The 22,953-nt window shown below is 35.6% G+C and overlaps 2 protein-coding genes across 10 annotated transcripts in view; one reads left to right on the forward strand and one right to left on the reverse strand.

Annotated features, from left to right (window-relative positions):
- The window catches only part of LOC137616392 (defense protein l(2)34Fc-like), a 1,552,671-nt gene that overhangs the window by 606,300 nt on the left and 923,418 nt on the right, over positions 1 to 22,953 (forward strand). The gene's annotated exons all lie outside the window — the stretch shown is intronic.
- Positions 1 to 22,953, reverse strand: part of LOC137616391 (nuclear factor interleukin-3-regulated protein-like) — a 177,042-nt gene that overhangs the window by 2,083 nt on the left and 152,006 nt on the right. The gene's annotated exons all lie outside the window — the stretch shown is intronic.

The following is a 22,953-nucleotide window of genomic DNA, read 5'->3' on the forward strand; positions in this document are numbered from 1 at the left end:
GAGAGAGAGAGAGAGAGAGAGAGAGAGAGAGAGAGAGAGAGAGAGATCGTTCTGGGCTTCCGGTACACAAGGAACATTAGGCTGCACCGGGAATTTCGGACGCCGACCCCAGAGGCCCAATGGGGGTGTACTGCATTGTTGCGTATAACAGCAACCTGACTCCAATGCAGTAATATATACATCTATATATATACACACACATATAAATAAATATATATATTTATATATATATTTATTTATCAAAGTTTTATATTATTTTTTCTTTTATAAGTATGGCGATACAGTACAATATATGAGCAAGATGAAGTTGCACATCTCTGAACTGCAATGAGCGCCTGCATTGGCGAATTTTGCCGTGCAAAAATCCTTCCTTCTCTTCCTCTACCTTGCATCGTTGCCAGCGCGTGTACCCTAATCTATTGATTTCTCTTTCTCTTACCAAAAAAAGTCAAGTTGTCCACCCTTCATTCTTAATCCAAGACTAATAACTGTTACATCATAATAGATAATGGCGCACATGCATTGATAATGCAATTGCATTAAGTAATACTGCACACTTGCAGGGTTGTTAAACATATCTTCGTCTTGCTCATTACACCAATACACATTTTAGGAAGGGGGAGGGTGGGCAGGAGTGGAGAACCTCTGTTGCTAGGGTAAATAGGCAGAAAAGCGGGGAAGATGGAGCGCCAGGAGACGAAGGTGGGGGAAGGAGAGGTTATGAAGTGATGTGACAAGCGTTTGCTCTTTTGTTATGTGGGGAGTAATGCTGTTCTGGCGGGGAGCCTGTTTTACATCAAGGGATCTAGTTCAACGCAATAACGATGCTTACTTAAAACATATACGATAGATTTTTCAGGTATGAGCTATATTTAAGCCCACTGCACTATCTCAACAAGCATTCTAGTGAGTGTGTGACGTAAGAATATACATAGATGCACTGCCACACACGCACGCACACACACCGCTTGGGTACGAATGTGTTCGGAAGGCTGAGCGCATCGCTTCTTTTGCCTTCGAGTTAAGTGATTTACGTGAACTGGGTACGAATTTAGTTCTCACAGCTCATTCATGCATAACCTTAGTAGTTGTGGCGTACAATCGATCTATTCACTTTGAACGTTTGATTCAGTAAACAATATTGCATTATTCCTTGTAAATAAGCAGCACAAAGGTTTTAGGAGGAAAAGGTAGCAGCCGGTGGAAGTCTAAATGATTTAATAAATGTCACTCAAGTATTATCACAGGAAGGACTTCGTGAAGCGGCATGCGATTGTGCGGCATTTGCTAATAGTAAATATTTCACAATTCTAGCTTATTTTGATACAGGAAACCTTCACAATCACATTATGTAATACCGTTACATAATTCCACAATAATGTAACACATTTTGATTTCTTCAAGACATAAAATACCTCGCACCCTTACTTTGAATTATGCTTGCTAACGATGACAAATTTGTATTAAAGTATTTCAGAGTAACACCTCACAAAGCTAAAAGAGCGGCTCTTCTTATCCGTTCCTGGCCCGACTATCCGTCTGCTGGTGCTGTGAGAGTGTGGAGCTGTTTGCCTGATGCTACTCGATGCACTCGCTCTCACTACCACCATCACGAACGCTGTCGTCGAGAACGCTATCAGCTGCTGATTTTGTACAGCGCTATTCACTACTTTTCAGCAAAGGTGCCAACCAGATATGTCTCTTTTTAATGAAATTTTTGCAAGAAATTTCATGTTAATCGTTAGAACAATATTGCAAAAATTAAATTCTACAAATGCAATACTTTTAATTCTATTTAACACCAAAGAAAGGATAGGTGAACGAAACAATCTGAATCATTCCGAACGGTTAGGATAAAATCGTTAGAGGTATGACGCAACAGACCTGGTTCGAGGGAGTGCGCAAGTCTCGGCCTCGGCTTCTCTTCTCTTGCTCTCCAGAGAAACGTTATGACATAACCTCAAGTAAACCCTTCCCCCCCCCCCCAAACCGTTGCATAAATACCTGTCATACCCCGCAATCAACCTCCCAGTCCACTTAACTAGATTTTATTGTGAACTTAGCATTTCTTTGCCAGGAATAATAACCTCAAGTAAACCGAGGGTTTCAGATTCCCAATTCTGTTTATAGTTGGATTTTTATTGAAGGCCGTCGGCAGTTTCGTCGTTAACTATAATAGTGCGTCCAAGGACGTCGCGACCGCTGACGTTTCAAGCACACACAAGCACGCACATAAGAATCTAAACGGAAACACGTGTCTGCTCTTGGAAATATATTACATTTATTATGTTCATAATCTTCGCTATTATTTAAGAAACAGGAAAGGCGAGATGATACAATATGTTGAAAAGTCTTGATTTAATAACTAAAAAGCTTAAACCTAATATTTTAAATGTTAGCCTAATAACCTTGGCAAGTAGAACTGTGTTGCACAATCTGCTTGAGGTAGACTTTTTGCTTGGTGACTTTTTCTTTTGTATTGTTATACGGAGGGAAAAAAAGGTTCGTAATAGCTACTACAGAGGATAGTTATATAAACCAATTATATTATACAATACTGTAAATATTCGATTTACGCATCAACTTACACATAGATTCAAAAGTAATCCCCCTCTAATCCTAATACACCAACGGTTTCTCGGCATAAAATCATATTTTCCTTCAAGGAAAAAAATTGGAATAAAAAGTTTCTTACGATTCTATTAACACAAACTCCAAATACAGCAATTTATACTTTTGCTTTAACATGAGAAAATAAATAAAAACATCTTTCGGTATCCCAGACAACTCGCAGGGGGAAGCACAGGAAGGAGGGTAGGAGTGAGAAGGGGGAGGGGATCTTTTCTCCCGAGAAAATTGGTCGATAGGAGACACGTGCATATCGCCTCACGTGTATCCCAGGAATTAGAGTAAAAATGGATCAACTTTGAACCAAGAGAGAGGAGTTGGAATCTTTTCAGTCTTAGCATCATACCATTAATTGGTGCCTAATGTAGATAAATATATTATTGAAACCCCCCCCCCCCAGACATCCTGATAGTATTACCAAAGCGCTCTTTCATCCAAGTCTGAGCGAAAGAATTTGCTTGTTTTCGTTCACGTCCAGTGAACGATGTTATTTGGCATTGGGAGGAGGCAGTTAAGGGCAATGGGGTGGGTGACGTAACAAAATTCTCGCAGCTCTCAAATGATGCCAACATAGAGAACTTTTCCCCCGTTTTCATCATATTCATCTAAAGTGTTCGGACGCGTATGGAGCATAAAAACAAAGTTGCAAATTCGCTCGTTTGTTCATACGAATATAAAACTATAACTTTACATATAAATATCATTAATAATATCATTTATCATTATTAGTTACCATTCTGATAAGGCAAGCAATAACTCGCTGATAAAATGTTGAATGATAATACTTTATCCTAACAATAAAAGTACTGTGTGACCCCTCTTCATTCTAAACAATATATGTCTCGCCCATTGTTTTTATGTTTCCATTTCATAACATGCGTATATATATCTATATAGATCGTATAAAATCACTCTACTGTTTGCTAAGTACAGTATATTGCCATATGATGTGCGGTATATTAGACTGGCGAGTCAATTCCGCAGAATTTTGAAAATCTGTAGTTATGTCAGAACATTCTGTTGAAATTGGTCATTTTAAATTGTAATGTAAATGTTAAATAGTTCAGGTAATAGAATGTGATGCATATCATGACAAATACAGGTCTAAAAGAGTTGTAAAAAAAAATAAAATAGTTTACACTGGTTTAAAAAAAATTTATGAAGTACAAGTACGCATTGTAGAGAACAAAACCACCGTGTGCTACAGTACCACCATATATACTGTACTATGCTATATGTAAATCCATTGAAGAAGATAAGCTTTCTTTAAATGTTATCCGAAATTGTTAATGGCATATAATTATAATCCACTGAGCTACGGAAGGTTGACAAAAACCTATGTTATGTTGACACTTACTACTTCTATGAATTATAGCAGTCATGTTGGCTGTCAGCGATCAGCTGTAATGCACGAATTAATGTTTATATTCGATGTTTTGTATTAAAGGCTTGGTCAAGAGTCAATCACATCAGAGGGTTATGCTTGCTTCATGTTGTAGAACAAAGTCCCTTTTGATCACAATAAGGCATAAGTTAATTCGTGCCATGGGATGGCAGTATAACTATCACAGCACGTGTATTGTTGACTTTCTTGAAGTAGAAGTTTGGCCTTCTTCTTGAGTGTATCCACGATGAAATTCAACAGAGTTCAGTACACATACAAGTAAGTCCACTTAAAAGTCACTGCAGGCACTCAGAAGTTCTATAACTGTCTTAACGGAACTTGTCGGGTCACCTATGATTTCTCCCAAGTTGTATATGTTCATAGCAAGAGCACATACAACGACGACTTAATACCACGACAGCTCAGGAGAAACTGAAGGCTTCCGCTGCTTTCGAAGACAGGTAAAAGATCCATCATCATCATCATCATTAGTGAGATCAAGGCAGTGCCATGGCGATGCTTCAGCCAATCCTGACCAACTCTAAATCACTGCCGATCTGCTACTACCGACTGCATCCTCCTGTTTTCGTTGTTGCTATTCCTGCTGCTCTACTCTTCCACCTCGTTTAGCTGTCACTGACCTACTTTAAAACACGATCGTGTAGCTGCTTCAATCGGGTTTGTCACGCTCCGATCAGCCTCGTTGCTTCTCAATGATAGGAAACATTTTTCCAAGGAGATAGGTCCGACTTCATGATCGGCTGTTTTCGATCCCTAGTCGATTCAAACGTTGGCCCCGAAGATGACAGCAAGTGGCACTCTATAAAATTCAAGTTCATCCGCAGTGTTGCAAGTGTCACTTCCGTCCGTCGTCTCCCGCTTTCTCTTCGGTTTCTGTTTCTCGAGACAGTCAACAATAGCACGAGTGTCAATCGTTCTTGAAATCTGCATGACAACGTTAGGTTTCGAATAATCGCTGACCAACCAACATGCATACTGGAATTCCTCTGAAAATTATTTGCGTACACATGAGAATCACTTATAAGCCACTTTTTTTTATTACGAGTTTCACTACACTAACGAATCCAGTAAAAACATAATAAACTTCTCAACCTTCCGTAGCAATAGTGCACTGCACATAATAAACTTCAATGCCTCTAAACTTACCAACTAATAAGCAAAGTATAAGATGCTGAAGCCTTCCTAGGCTTGATGTAGAATGATGCAGATGTTGCTTCCAAAAAATACAACTTTGTTTTTAGTGTACAATACTGAGACGAAGTCTACACAACGCCAATAGCGAATACGAACTGAGTGTTCACTGGTAGAGAACTGAACTTCAGGTTCTGTGGTTCATACACTATATCGCCTACAAATCCCCGCCCCGCGATCACGTTTTTTGGCCAATGCCATGCGCGAGGCGGAGCTACTCCGTGACGTCGGTATGACGTCATATGACTTAGAATTGCGTAATGCTGTCAAGCTCTCATTGTACACCGTACTCACTGACAATGCATCTTGAAGTGCTTGCGATGCATCTGTTTACAAGCTGAACATTAGAAAGGAACAATGTCACTTGTAGTTTAGCTTTCTTATAATGCAAATTAAGATTAAATTGTGTCCATAGGAGTCGCTTCATTCGCTGAAAATTATCTCCGTAGCTAAGGTAGGCAGAGTGGGGAATGACGGGGTTGAAGTACAGGGAAGTTGGTTGCCTTACGTTTGCCGGCAAAAATATTCTGGGTCCTCCCCTTACAGAACCAGTTGCTACGTTGGCCGGGGTCACCGCTGTTCGAGGATGTAAAAATACACCAGCATCCTTTCGAACGGCCGGAAATTCAGACTAGTTAGGGGAAATACGATAAGAACCTTGGATTGCCAGGATATTGCGTACACAACAATTGTTGTGTATATTTTAAGCATTACAAGATTCTGTGATACATGCATATGATGTGACGTTCGTAAAGAAAGATGGTTACTTCGCACTTAACTTAGGTAAAACAACGGAAGTTGTTCCTTTCATTAGCCGCTCAAGTTCATATGTTTTGTCATCGAGAGAGAGAGAGAGAGAGAGAGAGAGAGAGAGAGAGAGAGAGAGAGAGAGAGAGAGAGAGAGGCTGTTATCCTGAAAAAGCCACTTAAAGAAATAGATAACTTCTGCCTGAAAAGAGAGAGAGAGAGAGAGAGAGAGAGAGAGAGAGAGAGAGAGAGAGAGAGAGAGAGAGAGACAGGTTTGTATTAAAATGAGCCACATAAAGTAACAAATATATAGCAATGAATAATTTCAATTCAAAATGTTCGAAGCCCTCAGTCTGGCCGGAAGAGGACTGTTACGTCATGGTAGAAGACTTTCCTGCACAGGTCCGTAACCATCCTGGTAGACCCGGCAAGAGAGAGAGAGGAGGAAAGAATACATAAGCATTCCTGGAAGATGACTCCCATCAATGAATGGAATTTGTTCCTGGATAATGGTGGGCATTTAAGATCTCGCACGAAAATTCAGCTCTATATTAAGTTTGAACACGAACGATCAAATCAATTTGAACTTTTTTTTCTTTAAATAGTTAAATAACTCATGTTTCATTGAAAAATGTAATGCAATAATAAGTAACATATCTCGCATTGGAAAAGTGAATGTAAGAAAGATGTGTTAATACTTTTGATCATAAATTTTGTTTTTATAAGTTATTATGGTATTAATCTTTGCGAGTATCTTTCTTGTGAAACTCATAACTAGTCTTTCATTCCTCGCCTATGTTAAAAATACACAGAACGGGGACGTTTTTGTCGTTAGTGACAAGAAAAATGTGGGCAACGATAAGTCGTTTCTAGGTAACAGAAATTATCGAGCGCAGAAGTTTTTCATTGTTCTTGGATGTCCACACATCTTGATCATATGATCTTCTATAGGGTTTTAACCAAGATGATCTCGCGTTAATTCTTTACAAGAAATTCATAGATATATTGGATTAGGAATGATTAATCATTATCTTGGATTAGGTCAATTAAAAGTCTCTCGGCGAAATGTGTGGACTACTATTATCATTATCGACAGCTAAGCTACAACCCTAGTTGGAAAAGCAGAATGATATAAGCCCAGGGGCTCCAACAGGGAAAATAGCCCAGTGAGGGAAGTAAACAAGAATACAAAGAAATATTTTAAGAACAGTAATATTAAAATAAACATACCCGATATAAACTATAGAAATGAGGAAGAGAAATGAGATAGAATAGCGTGCCCGAATATCATCGACGATGAGGATCACATTTTTTCCTTAGTTTCTTTGCTATCGATGTTGTGTGAAATATTAATGGCTCTAGGTTTTTTTTTGTGGTATTTTACAAAGATATCCCTTAATACTGGAATCCCCAAAATCTCATTTAAAATATTTGATTTCAATCGGCTGAAGTAGAAATGTTCAATTAACCAAAAAGTAAATTCAAATTTGCATTATATAGTTATTCATTTGCAACCACGTGCCTATCAGTTTTGAGAATGTCTTTGAAAGAGTTCATCAAACGTCAGATTTGAAACGGAACATTGTTTGTTGTTTACTTCATATCAAACGTGCAAGGAATTGTAGGACAGGCGTCCGGACTGCATCCTGCGTTCGTGTATATGAATATTGATTTATCGTGGATGTCTGCATGTGAGTCTTATGCACGTTTACGAAACTGGGTTAGTAGAGCAGATGGTTTTGTTTGTACTGTTTCCTCTATTGTTTACTTTTAGTATTTTTATTTGAGTGGGATTAACTATAGTACGACATTTTTGAAAAGATAAATCCTGTATGAATTTCACTTTTATTCTCTAAACAAAATATCATTTCATGGTAATCAACACAGTAATGAGATTCAATAGAAGGGTATATAATAAATACGAACACAGGCACAAACATACACAAACACACACACACACACACAAACACACACACATATATATATATATATATATATATATATATATATATATATATATATATATATATATATATATATGTACACGTATATATATTATTACGAACCTGGTCTAGTGTAGAGTAAATATTTTATTTGTGTATTTAAGAAGTGTGTAACCAGCTCGTGAGGTGAGCTCCTCTCTTGTAGGTTTAAGTAATTGTATGTAGATTGCATAAGACTTTCGTCATTCATTTCGATGTATGTTTCATTCAAGTCAGTGTATGTAAATTTACGTTATTTTTAAGAATTAACTTTTTTATTTCACGTATTTTGTTACAAGGTGTGTGTGTGTGTGTGAGTGTATCTTAGTAAATTAGTGGTTTCAACATTATCTTGAAAAGCATGAGTGGTTAGTGCTCGATTCCTGGTAACTGGAACTTCATGCACATTCTATTAGCTGTCATTGTGCTTTTGCATTGTATTATATACCTGGCAGACAGTCGATTTTGGTGCATCAACTATATATCAAACAGAAATGCAACGGTTCAAACCTGGGTCATGGCAGATATTCTTCAAGTGTAAGTTACTTCCATATTAAAGCTATTTCGATATTAATTAATAATTTGGACATGATATTTGAAAGTGTAAATACATCATGTGAAATCAGTGACGTGTGTGTATATATATATATATATATATATATATATATATATATATATATATATATATATATATACACACCATGTGTGTGTGCAAGTATGGGGTGTTGTGTGTTTTTTAGTGAGCGGATGAATGTTCATCACTCCGATCAGTGCCACATCTCTATTGGCTCTGATTCCATCAATCTTTTTTAATATTATTATAGTTCGAATCTATCGGTACCTTTGAAGATAGTCTTCCGTTAAACTACGTTATAATTAGGCATTTAATCGATAAATGCCGATCCTCCTGACTTTTGAATAAAAAAAAACATTATGAAGACAAAATTTCAATCTTTAATGCTCAATTAAACTAGTTCGTTCTCTCCCGAAACTCCAGCGGAACAGGTTTCTTCGTAATGTGTTTACCCGGGAATAGAGACACCTGGGGAAGCCACAAACGGATTCTCTACGTTTGTTGACTTCTCTTTGTTAGTTTAGTGTATTTTTAATCTACTTGGAAAATTAAACTGAATACACCAGTGCTCTTCTAAAGAGTCAAAATAAGGTCATCTTTTTCTCATCATCTTCACACATCTGCATCATTAGTCGACAAACTTCAGCCCTCGGTTCTTTACGGATATACAGTACCCTACATAGGAATCTCTCTCTCTCTCTCTCTCTCTCTCTCTCTCTCTCTCTCTCTCTCTCTCTCTCTCTCTCTCGAGCACACACACACACACACACACACACACACACACACACACACATCATCATCATCATCATCATCATCGCGCCGTTTTCAAATTGTGAAATAGCATTTTCATTTTCGTGTTATAGCTTACGCAAACGCGGATATTGTTTTTTTTTTTATCTGACTAAGTTTTTTTTTCCTTCATAAAAACAGGACATAATGAACAGTATTAGCAAACAAATCACGCTTACAATTGACGTACAACAAATGCTGATGTGGAAAAAGCCAACTGATGCTGGCATTAATGGTTTACAAAATAAGAATATCGTGACATTCATTTACTCGTTTTCGCTTCTTTTTCCTGGGATTTTTTAATTCTTGTAATCAAAAACAATATTCATACCGTCTGGCTAAGTAACTAAGAGTGAGACTTCTTTTACTATTCTTGATCTCATTTGCTATATTTTCTATTAGTATAGGAAACGTATTCGTGTGTGTTTGCGCATATATATATATATATATATATATATATATATATATATATATATATATATATATATATGTATGTATGTATGTATGTATTTACATACAGTATATTGTACCGAAAAATGTAAAATCTGAGAATAATCTCTTCAAGTTAGCAAGGGTAAATTTTAACAAATTTTTTTTAAGAATTTTCAAATTATATGTATAGAAATAAATAGGTTATTGTATGAACCTTTACTATTCTGTCTCTTTATTTCCACCTGTGAGTGGAGAGACTAGAACGGTGTGACAATATTTTTCTGAACCCTCTTAGTAACAGCAACGTACCGTAAGGCTACACCCTAATAAATGGTTTGGAACCCAGTGACCTCTCTCTCTCTCTCTCTCTCTCTCTCTCTCTCTCTCTCTCTCTCTCTCTCTCTCTCTCTCTCTCTCTCTCTCTCTCCTAAATAAAATAAACATGAAAATAGTATGCTTATGTATATTTTAGTATACCCTACGGGTATTGTATAAGATGCGTTTACTACGTTTCTGACTATGAATTATCAGACCTACTATATTTTTAGTCACTAGACTTCTTAGCAGATCATAACTCATAGGGGTCGTCAGCATGAGCTTTTAACTTTATAACAACGAACCAAGCCCATTTTAAAGTGACGTCACAGTACCCCTTCGTTCCCAGTAGTTGGGGAGACATTTGTTGTACCTACGTCGTTTTTTATGTCGTCTATCCCCTCCGGATGTGGACTTCGCAGGCGGAGCTTCTTCCTGAGAGATAAGTATGACATCCTTTAATCAGCTGTTACAGTAACACATCCGCTACTTGATGACACTTGCTCAGTCCTCTGACGTGGAAGGTCAGTTCCTTTCCTAACAAGCCCACTTCCGATTGATGTACCTTAGGAGTCCATATGTCACGTAGTCAAAAATTTTTATGAAGTTTCAATTGACATGGCATCTGTAGTTCGTCAACATGACTTTCCGGATATCTTGGAGAAAAAGATAGTACGTTCGTTACGTGGCTTCTTTATTTACTTATTGTTGATGCTATATTTTTCTTTTGTCGTTTCCGTCATCTAGAACTTTTTGGGTTTATATTTTCGGCTTTGGGACTGTATTGATGATTCCTGCTTGCTTAAACTCCTTAAAATATCAAGAACGTTTGTCTGCTGTATAGATCAAGGCATTGTTATTAAAAGTTGAAATTGAAGATGCTCATAAGCTTCGGTTATAGAACTTGAGTTTCCGTTATCATTTTAGTTTTGATCATCTTTTTTGACCATACACAAATAGAAAAATTGCTGTCAACCATCTCAAAAAGTTTGCATACAAATTAAGTGTATTGAAGTTAATATATTTCATTTTGCTGGAGTATTTTGGAATTTGACTTTAATGAAATAAACAATGCATCAGCTGTTTGCACGTGAAATAAAGAAAATAAAGCTTACTGATTAAGGCAATAGGAAACGTTAAGATAAACGAAACGTTTCTCATTTGCCCTGGTTGTTATATTTTGTCAAAGAAACATTCATCCTATAGCCCTTTCAGTACGTTTTGCAAAATGACTGAAAAGAGAACTACAGCTGACATTTGAACAAAACAGTGAATCTCACAATACGGCTAATTTGAACCAACTAATTTACGTCGTGTAAACGCGGACTCTAAGGACGCATTCACATGAGATGAATTTGCCTTTTAATGTTAGGACTCAGGTCATGAAAAATTTGTTGGGAAAAAATCCATATGGCATTAGTTTTCAAGAATTTAGGAAGCAAACGTTTGTACTTCTTTACAAGAAAATTTCCACCCAACCGGAATTGGATATCCTCTTTTTGGTGATGTCAAACAAGTTACTGTGCCCACGAGTTAAATCGGAATGTGCTGAATGGTCAAGTGCTTAAATGCGATTGGATGAGAACTGCGTCACACCGCTGCTTTCTTCTAAAATAGCAAACTTTAGACGCAAGTCAAGACGTTAAATAGGATGTGACGTCACGTGTCGTTCAAGTATTGCAATTATGTATAATCTTGAAAGGACATGCGTCATTCTTGGCGATTTTCTTTATGGCTCTTCCTCTAGTTTTTTAGGCTTGCAAATTATTTAATTGTTATGAATGTTACCCTTTTTAAGCGAAAGATCGCTCTTCTTCATCAAGATGGATAATGATATAAGAAATTGAGGATGACTCATTGAACTTGAAATTTAACCAGCAGTCAATATATATATATATATATATATATATATATATATATATATATATATATATATATATATATATATAGAGAGAGAGAGAGAGACCCCCTTTGGGTATAGTTTCTCTTAAGCTATTTTGGCATCAACTATTTTAAGGCAATACTTTTTTAAGTTTCCTGTATCTTTTCTTATCTTCACGATTAGAATTTTGAAAGAAAATACAAATTTCGTTATTGTGCTGCTCTATTTATTCAACTCTTTTATTCTTGAACTTTGAAGGGAAAGACTGGCTGGCTTCTTGTAAATAGGGGTATCGTGGAAAACAGCAAAAAAAATCATATGTTGCTGTTAGGCCTCGGCTTCTGAACTCGGCGGGGACAGGGGCCCATTCAAAGAAAATGGAAGAGGCAGTGAGGTGTGACTACGAAATGCCGAGATCATTGACTTTGGTACAGTGGGAAGACCATACTGCGAACGAGGAAGTGGATGAGAGGTGTTGCAACCAGAGGCAGAAAAAAATGACTTAAGGTTACAAAGATGGTTTGGACATGTGAAGGGAAAGGAGATGAGCTGTCGGTAAGGAAACAAGATTTAGAGAAGGGGATATCAATGAGCCTGGCTTTGCGTTAAGTTTAGATTCGTAAAAAGAATTTAGATCAAAACACTATATCTTGTATTCTCGATCCGTTTAACATTACGGGTTTACCTATCATATTTAAGGAAATAACACACACACCTATAATATATATATATATATATATATATATATATATATATATATATATATATATATATATATATATATATATATACACACACACAAAAGGCGCTAAACGTTTGATTATTGAAAATTCAGGAAGTACTTGATCGAAGTGAGTAGCTTGCAGAATTTTATACGGACTATAAATATGTGAATGTTTTAGGCAATAAAAAAAGAAACATTTTAGCAATAATGCTCCGAGTCAATTTAATGCTGCTTTAGCAATACTATGTGCAAGACTAGTTCCGTAAACATTAGTCTCGTATTTTTTCTTCTGTTTATCGAGGTTTTCATCACCATTGTAATTATTTCACTTGTATTTTTCCATTAGGAATTCTATTTCATCATAAAGTTAAATATATTCTTATAAAGAAACCCTGCTTTTAAACAGGGATAGCGATGTTAAGTCATTAGTTATGATAGTAGGCTACTTATCTTTTGAAGTTAGAATAGCGAAAAACAAATAAAAAAGAAAGCTTAAAAGTCGTTGTATTAAATATTTACGACTTACGTATATTAAACAATGATTGTTACTATAAGCCGGAGGTTAATGAAGCCAAATTGGAAAATAATGATAATAAGACAATAGTAAAGCGGAATTTACCAATAATGCCCAGCTATTTGTGTACAAGACCTTTTTAAAATATTCAGCCTACCGATACATGTAGTATCTTAATATGAGGACGATTTTGTCATGTCAAGAATTCGTGCGATATTCTTAATTCGAAATTTTCTTTTAATAAGCTTAGGAAAACTTTAATCAAGTACAGATTATTTTAGAGACCTTACTTTAACATGATGTTGAAAAAACGGAAATTTAATTTTGATATGAGAAATCTGAAGCTCCCGGACTGAGGTGTGAAAACATGATTGGCGACACAAAAAAAAAAAAAAAAAAAAATCTGATGATTTTGCCTCACTGGCATGTTTCCATTATTTTGTAGAAATAGTTATGAAGTTTATTTTATTCTTTTATTAAAACTGTTAGTCGTTGTGGTGAGTCAAAGTGACAAAGGTGATATTGCAGTGACTTTAAATTTATGAAGATTATAAACAGACTACAGTATTGAAATGTTGCGCAAAGATAACTACGATCTCAAGCTAAGAGTAATTCAAAATATGATATAAAAACATCCACACTTTCAATTGACTGGCTGATGATAAATAGGAAACGCTGTCCAGTTTCCTGTGGGTTTTCTGGGAAAGGTATTCTGGGAATAATTTTTAATAATTTTCTCCCCTTATCCTTGTCGTCTTTTATAAACTTTAACTTATTTCAAGACTTTTTGGTGATCGCCTTCAAAGTTTTTTAGAGCTGATGATACTATGATCTTGGCAGTCATTACTATCCAAAGGCATGGCAATGGAAATTTATATTTCCTAATAGGTCATTCTTTCAGAAGTTTCAAAAATATCGACGTATGAACTTTAATTTCAGTTTTGTTTCATCCTCAGTTCTTGGACCTAATAGTAACCGTATGTAGATGATCTTTTTTAGAATAACGAGTTGTAGTTATTTTGGGAATTACTTCAACATGACCTTCATGGGCTAAATTAAAAATCGGTATAACCTTTTCATTACTATATTAAGATTGCATACAAGATACTAGTGTATAGTGCACTGTAAGGTGTTCGATGCATTGCTCATGAAATTTTCTTGTAGAGATTTTAAGTGGTAGGAAAGATAATGATACCAACATTTAGCGATATATTTGTTACATTAGTCCGCCATCTCCCTAATTACTTAACTTTGTGTGTGTTTAAACAGGCCACAAAATTCATCAAACGTGTGTCGCATTTTATGATGATTACGAACATTCAGTAACACATCTTAGATCAGCGTAAAACGGTTACATGCATTAGAGTTTATATTTTTAACTTACCGGTCTAGTCTATTAGTATTCACACGTCATCTTCATAGTTTACTTTTTTGTTATTTATAATGTTTAAGGTTGTAGTGGCCGATGTGGTAACGTCCCTGACTGGTGAACGCCAGACTGGGGTTCGAGTCCTGCTCAAACTCATTAATTTCTTAAGTCGCTGTAACCTCGCCCTCCTTGTGAGCTAAGGATGCGGGGTTTGGGGGAGCCTATAGGTCTATCTTCAGAGCCATCAGCAGCCATTGACTAGCCCTCCTTGTTCCTAGCTTCGGTGGAGATGGGCTTGGGCGCGGATCATATGTATATATGGTCAGTCTGTAGGGTATTGTCCTGCTCGATAGGATAATATCACTGTCCCTTGCCTCTGCTATTCATGAATGGCCTTTAAACCTTTAAATTTTTAGGCATTTTCAGTGCGACAATTTAAACCACTGAAAGAAATTAAGCCTTTTGAAATTCTTTATGGCCTAAATAAGTAAAGATGACGCAATGGTATGGAAATTTGTAATATCATTCTAGTCGTGATGGGTAGTCCTGCCAAGAGACTTATGGGCATCTTATTCACTCGAGAGAACCGCATAATTATGTTAAGCTATGATATACTGCTACGTTGTTGGGATGGTGACATGTGTGATTTTCCTTTTAAGAGAAAAGTAATTTTTACGGTAAATTTCTCCATGTCAAAATGTTTACTAGAAATGTAAATAGTATATTGATGATATGCAAAAAAATATTAAAAGTTATTAATATCTCTCTCTCTCTCTCTCTCTCTCTCTCTCTCTCTCTCTCTCTCTCTCTCTCTCTCTCTCTCTCTCTCGCTGATTATCACACTTTCGTGCGCAAAGGTTGAAAGGATTTAGGGGTTGGGGTAATTGAATTAATTTTTCTTTCATCGTGTATTGGGAATTTTAAAAATGCAATTCACTTGAAAATGAAGTAGTTATTATAATGACATTCATCCAAGCCCTTGACAAGAATTATACGATTATCTGATTCTGTGAAAATAGTGACGTTATAGGGTTTTAGCACTCGTTTAACTCCCACGGAAGAAACCCCTGCAATGCTGCTATCATTTTGTTGGGAAAACTTGAAACTCTAAGAGACTTAAGGTCAACATGACCTACCCAAATGTCTTTGTTTTCTTTTGAAGGAACCTACTTATGAGATACGAAAATACTGATATGATTACCTAGTAAAGATAGTTTTGGTTTTCCTCCAACTACTAATATATGGCAACGACGTTTTAAGGTTTCCTGGGGACAGTCCTTTTTTTTGTGCAATGTTTGTAGACAAATGAAAAATAGTGTTACCTACAAAGGTTATTTTAAAGGGAACTGTGATCAATAAAACATGAGCATCATATGCAGTGTGTAGGCATGCATACTGCATAGCAAGGTGATATTTTACAAGTCGAACACTCGGGCGTCAGACCAGAAATTCTATCCACCTTGATAGTCACCCATGACCGACCTTTGGGGATTTCTAGAAAATATTACTACTTCAGGTCTTGATGTGCACTGATCTCTAGGAAAATTCGAATGAGTGTGTTAAAGGCAGTGGATTTCTATAACGTATTATGTAAAAATTTCAATCACTTTAGGTGACATTAATCATACAAATTAATTCAGATGAAGACCAAAATCTAAATGAATGATTTTGGCTGACATTCATGATTATTTGTCGATATTAAAATCAAACTCTTAAGAGAGTGAGACTTATTATGAAGTAAAAAAGTATATTCTTACACTGAAAAGTTTTCTGTGTAGGTCCAAGATCACTAAAACAGTTCTAATGAAACGTGTCTCCAACTATGTATGTTGATAAAGACAGTGTATACTATATCCGCAGTGTACTGTATTAGAATCATATAACATCACACCGGTAAACAATAAAAGTCAACTGATACGTTTTTCTTAGATACCAAGATACGTCATCCGTTTGCTATTCTTCCTCTTCGTCCCTTGGACTTGGAAACAAACCAGTTTTAGACTTGTATAAATACTGTATTTATGTAAACTCTAGTTCTATTGCTTACGAATAACTTACATGGCCTTCTCAAATTAGAAATAAATCCACTTGTCAAAATATGTTCCTTGTGAAAAAGAATGTGCTTTAGTATCGGAACAAAATAACGTAAACCCGTTTATTTGCAAATAGCCTGTGAAAAGCCTGTAACATATTATCGAAAGGTTACCATTTCGAATTTTCTGCATAACGTATGTACAGAGAAGTTGAAGATAATAATTTGATACTCTATGAATAGATTAATTATATAATCAATAAATTCAGTTATGTTCTGTAAACTATAAACGGAATTGTGGACATGAGCTTGTCCTCGCCTTGAATTTAGTAACTAAATAGTAAGGGGTGACTGGCGTGGCACAAAGCAAAAAACCCATGTGAAATTCTCTACAATTGGTAAGAGTTATAGTGTAGGAGTATAGCATCAACAAAAGCGACCGTTTCAATTTCGCTGCAGAACAAAGACCTCAGCCATGTCCTTATTCAGTTCGGGATTGGGTCAGTTATCATCACTACGTTGGCCAACTACAAATTGGTGATGTGGGAGATTTTTGTTTGATCGCTCAAAACAAACCAACCTAGTATGGGTGACCCTGAATAGTATAATTTTACTGATCATGTCGATACACAAACACTTTCACCAAGTTAGGTATCCCCAGTATAGCTAGATAAACATATACTAGTTTTAGCTTTCGTGATAGAACGAGAAGTTAGGCGTGCATACAGACTAACTTGTTTAAATTCTCCCCGATTCGAATCTCATAGGAGAGGGCAGAATATCATGTGTTATATATATATATATATATATATATATATATATATATATATATATATATATATATATATATATGAGTGGGGATACTTGTGGTGAAAGGGTTTGTGTATCGCCATGATAAGCAAAGCTGTAGGCTACTAGTCTTGGCCACCCATACAAAAGTCTCCAACCATCACCAATCTGCAGTGGACAGCGTGGTGATGAAAACTGGCTAAGGCGTTTGTCCTGCAGTGGACTAAAGACGGCTGTATTTGTAGTTGATATATATATATATATATATATATATATATATGTGTGTGTATGTATGTGTCTACGCGTGTGTGATTTTTGTTTTTGTAACTTAGGGTACACAGCCGTGTTGCTGATGTTACGTGATCAGTACAGAATAAATATCTCCCCTCCCAAATAGAACACTCAAGACCTCAAGCAAGGTTCCATAATTGAGTTAAAGCAGATATGGTACATAATTCCCTTCCTAACACGGTAACAGAATATTCTAGATAGTTTTTATTCAACTTAGACAAATTACGTATTAGAGAACAAGTAAATGTGGTGCCTAAAGGGGAAATATATACTATTCCTTCTATTTACGCCAAGATGTTAAATAATGACTTACTGTAGTACTTATGTGATATTCCAAAGGACTGGCATATTCATTAGAGAGACGGTTTGCCCTCTTTCCTGTCCATGTTACTTAACACCGAAAGACGTTATATAACCGTATCTTGCGTAACAAGGGCATATGATCCTAAAGTTACAAGAATCGAAGTACTTGATTTATCCAAATGAAAAAAAGAATTGAAATCTTAATAAGAGTTACAACAGAGAAGACATTTTATCCGAAAGTTTACGCATAAACGAAGAAAGGCTTCAGTACAATATCGTTACCCACATTACTGAGTGTGACTGACGTCTCATGATTTGATAGATTTTCCCTTCCTAAAGATGTTATTCATAGTAATGGCACTAATGATAAATGAACTTACAATAGTTTTGAAGTTCTCGATAAAAACACACACACATACACACACACATATATATATATATATATATATATATATATATATATATATATATATATATACAGTATATATATATATATATAGTCTCTGAAATGTAAAAAAAATTTATCTAGTAAGAGTGGACACTACTAAATTCGTGATTTATTCCCAGATTTCAAGTAACAATAAAGTGTTGCCTTTGTTCTTTACGTTGGGATTCATGCGCGCAACTCGACTCCTAGCGGAAGCAGTTAATGTCCCTTAGAATGGAGTAGATTGTTTTTCTTTAGATGTGAATATCTTTTTGCACAGAATGTACGCGCGCAGACACACACACACACACACATATATATATATATATATATATATATATATATATATATATATATATATATATATATATATATATATATATGGGTGAGTGTAAGAATTTCATTTCAACCTTTTTTCAAATCAGAGTGAATTCCTTTATATTACAGACGATGGTTTGTTCTGTGACATATCTCGCTTCTCTTACCATAAATTATGTCTGAAGTAAACCTTATTGAAAGAAAGAGTAAATCATACGAAAGAGACAAGACATCTTTGGTATGCATTAATTGGCTACGTTTTTTATATGTAGACAGTGTGGTTGGCCCAATTATATATAGTTAAGGAAATGTCGATAGAAACGCATATTAAATGCAGTGATATAAAATAGAGAAAAAAAGGCTTACACTAAACTTCAAGTAATAAACAGAATGCAGAAATATGTATACATAACTTGATATCATGACTTTACCATTATTCCTGGAAAATAACACTAGATATAAACCTTAGAATATTATCGTCAGTTTGTGTTAAATATCATGCTTAGCATTAACACTGAAATTTGTTATCTCCATAGATGATGACTTTCACCCTAAAAATGTCTTACCGAATGATATTACATAACGATGGTAATGCCATTATACTTTTTTTCCTTATGAATATACTGTACATCCATCTCTCCTATATTCGACGCGAATTGACATAGATTGACAATACATGGCAGGTGCAATTATCTGGTAATAAATCTCGTAGATAATATTGCCGTCGTTTTCCTACTGGCCACTCTCTTTGTTCGACATATATGAATTTTGTTGTATCACTTGCCTACACAAACACTTGTACAAAAACTATATGTGTACAGTTTTATCTAGTGTTCCCATGTGTACTTCATGATATAGACACATACAGTATATACATATGTATGGGTATAATGCCATTTTAGAATATTTACACTATGTAAGGTATGCCTGCTCGAACATAGGCTACTTAGGCTATATGCATAAGCATACTTAATTCAAAAGTACACACATAAGGTTATGACTTGATTTAAAAAGCAAATGGAAGTGCATATAAGTAGGTGTAGCCAATTTAATCTAAACATGATAAACCATACATCATAACCTGGCTATCGTCACAGTAACGTAAATTCTTTTCTTCCATGAAATAGGAACAGTCTCTCGTTGATTTGAAAGTTTGTATATCACCACACCACCAAAAATATGAAAATAGTAACAGACTTTTATATATTTCTTGCATTTCACACCCATGCAGTATACTGGGTATAGAACAGGTACAAAAGAAGATAGATAGATAGATAGAGAGGTTTCGAAATCACTGAAGTAGTCATTCGAATTCGATTTGCAATGAAAGCTTGCTTTCTATAGTTACTTTACATAATACAAATGCTCAGGTAAGTATTTTGTTAACTCATCAGTTTGTTTTGGGGTTATAACATAGATTAATCTATTCGCATATTTTCTTCAATTACTTTATCATTTTTATTACTTTAACCGCGTATGTTTTGACTTATTTAATAAAAAATATCTTTATTTAACAGTAATTCAAAGCTGTAAATCGATAAATCACTTTGCTGTTCAACTCATTAATGGTGAGGATTTATTTCCTATTATAGCCAATAACCGATAAATATTTGCCGAACGCCGTTTTAAGGGTTTGAACATAAGGTTACAGGAACTGCACAGATGCATTTCGAGTTAATGCGCGGAGATCATGTTTCCAAAGTAATAGAACACCAGCCAACGGGATACCGCCCAAAACTCCATTATTTAAGGCGGTAAGGGTGATCGCGAACATGCGCAGCCTTGAATAATAGTCCTTTAAACACATGAGGTGGTGTTACGAGACAGTTCTTACGGTGGTCATCGAACCCTCTCGGAGAAGTTACGTAGCTCACCCTGGTCAACAGGTGGGCTTGGGAAGTCGCTATTGTATACCTGGGAAATTCGAGGATTTGTAAGGTACAAATAAGGTGCTGCCAGTAATCTGGGATTTTCTTTGTTCAGCAGCATTCTGGGGCTTTGGCGAGAATAGTAACAAAGTCGCATTTTTTTCTGATGAATTTTCTTATGTCAAGGAACCGTCTACGTTTAGGTACAACCTGGTTTTGACGTGCAGGTACACTCAATTTACGTAACGTTACCAATGATATCACAAGAGCTACAGAAAGAGTTCTGTAGGTCTCGTGATATCGTCTTTCCCCATGAAGCTAGCGCGCGCGAACATATTTTAGTGGTTTGGATTATGCAGAAAGGGATTAACGTCCTCGCTCGCTTAAATTGACCAATCTCGAAGCTGCATGGTCCCAGAGAAAGATGATCCAAAGGATCTTCCTGGCCAATCAGATTCTTTAAAAAAAGTTATGAAGTGCAACGTCACAACCGAATGTACCAATCAGATAACATCAAACATAATTCTGACCGTACCGAGCCCTAGCAAATCTTTACTTAGAACCAACAGCGGTCAGCCTTATGCAACCACCCCGCCGTCGATTATGCAACACACTAAGTGGTAAATATATCACAGGAGACCGAATGCGGCTTTCCTAGTTAACGTTTTAGTACTATCAGGTATCTTCGTCGTTTCATGAATATGTACTCGGAGGGTAACATTGCATTTAGATTTTGCCGTAATTATTTCATTCTATATATATATATATATATATATATATATATATATATATATATATATATATATATATATATATATATATATATACGTAACATTGTCGTAAAACTATCAAAGTTATTATACTCATAAAAGTATCAAAATCAAGTCCTGAAAGATCAAGGAGAGATCTTTTTATCAAATCCCTAATATCAGAGCCTTTCCAGCCTTTTGAGTGTTATAAATTATGTGGATATTAAGGAGCCTCTGCCATGTTTTTGGAACCTTTTTTTACTTATGCAACCAACCCGGGCCGAGGGAAATGACATCCTGTGAAAAAGAATGTTTGGTGTTTTGGCCTCTCAACGGTTTTAACGAAAAGGGTCATTGGTTTAAAAGTAAATTGCAATTCATTCGTTTTATCCACCATTTTAGAGCTGAAAATTTTTATTCTCATTTTCTATAAGTACAGTATTAGTTTAATAGATTAATCGATACCTAACGACGGAGACATCCTCATTGGGAATATCCTGCATCAGTGAAATGTGATGACGTTGGAGGAAAACGAAGAAAAAAAGCCCCAGGCTCCGTTGTTGGAAACCCTGACGCCACGCTTCAGATGTAGTTTTTTTTTTTTTCTCTAAATATTTTTTTTTTAAAGTGGAAGGTTATCTGAGATCAGATGGTGAATTAATTATGGTTTCCCGTAAGAAGTCCAAAATCATAGGACTTTGTTTCTTCGCTCTCTCCAAGACGTTCTCGTATATATAACGATTTCCTTTTAGTAACAATATTTTGTTTTCGTGACTATTTTCACTGGAAGTCTCGTGCAGAGTTAATAGTTTTTATATGCATTGTTGTGTATTGAAACGTACAGACCAGAGGACTGTATACCGGACTACAAGGTTTTCAAAAGTAACTTTAAAAAATCCTCAATAAAATTTGGTAATGATATTTTACCATAGAAGACACTGTCGGTTTTATTGACCCGATATTACTGCTTTAGGCATTTGTATACATCTGTATCAACGGGAAACATATTACTCTGTTCGATTAAGTAATTAACTAAGCCACTTATTATCATAAACGTGTAATTCACTTAAGCCACATAAGGTACAAACATTATTCGAGTGGAAACCGAAAGATTATCATCCTTAGAAGTCACCCGCTCCAGGGGGGAGAAGGTATTAGTACGTCGATTTTCAATAATATTTCTAATTGAAATAATGTGGAACTTCTAAAATGACCTAGAATGGCGAATGTGTGTTAACAAATTGTAAGAGTAACCTGTATTCATTTTCATCATTCGTCACGTGAACTTATTGAATTGCTCAGGTTTAATAGTGCAGTTAGTTCAAGTAAATTAGTTTATGCATCACTCTGTAATACTCGGGTCTTGTGCACTTTCATACTAAGAGAAAAAATTGTCGTCCCCTCACGCTTCTTCTTTTAATTAAAATGTAAGCTAATGGTTTGGCCTAAAAACTATTATTATTTTTTATAACTACTTCTCCGCCGCAATTAATTTTCATCTCAATTGTATTAATGTATAAATTCACGCTATTCCTCTTATTTTCATAATTTTCTTAGTCTATGGAGGGTTGATCTATATGTTATTCATCTCTTTGAAATAACAATAGTAATATATTTTTTTTAT

Source organism: Palaemon carinicauda, chromosome 22, assembly GCF_036898095.1.
Source record: "Palaemon carinicauda isolate YSFRI2023 chromosome 22, ASM3689809v2, whole genome shotgun sequence".
NCBI classification, from domain to species: domain Eukaryota; kingdom Metazoa; phylum Arthropoda; class Malacostraca; order Decapoda; family Palaemonidae; genus Palaemon; species Palaemon carinicauda.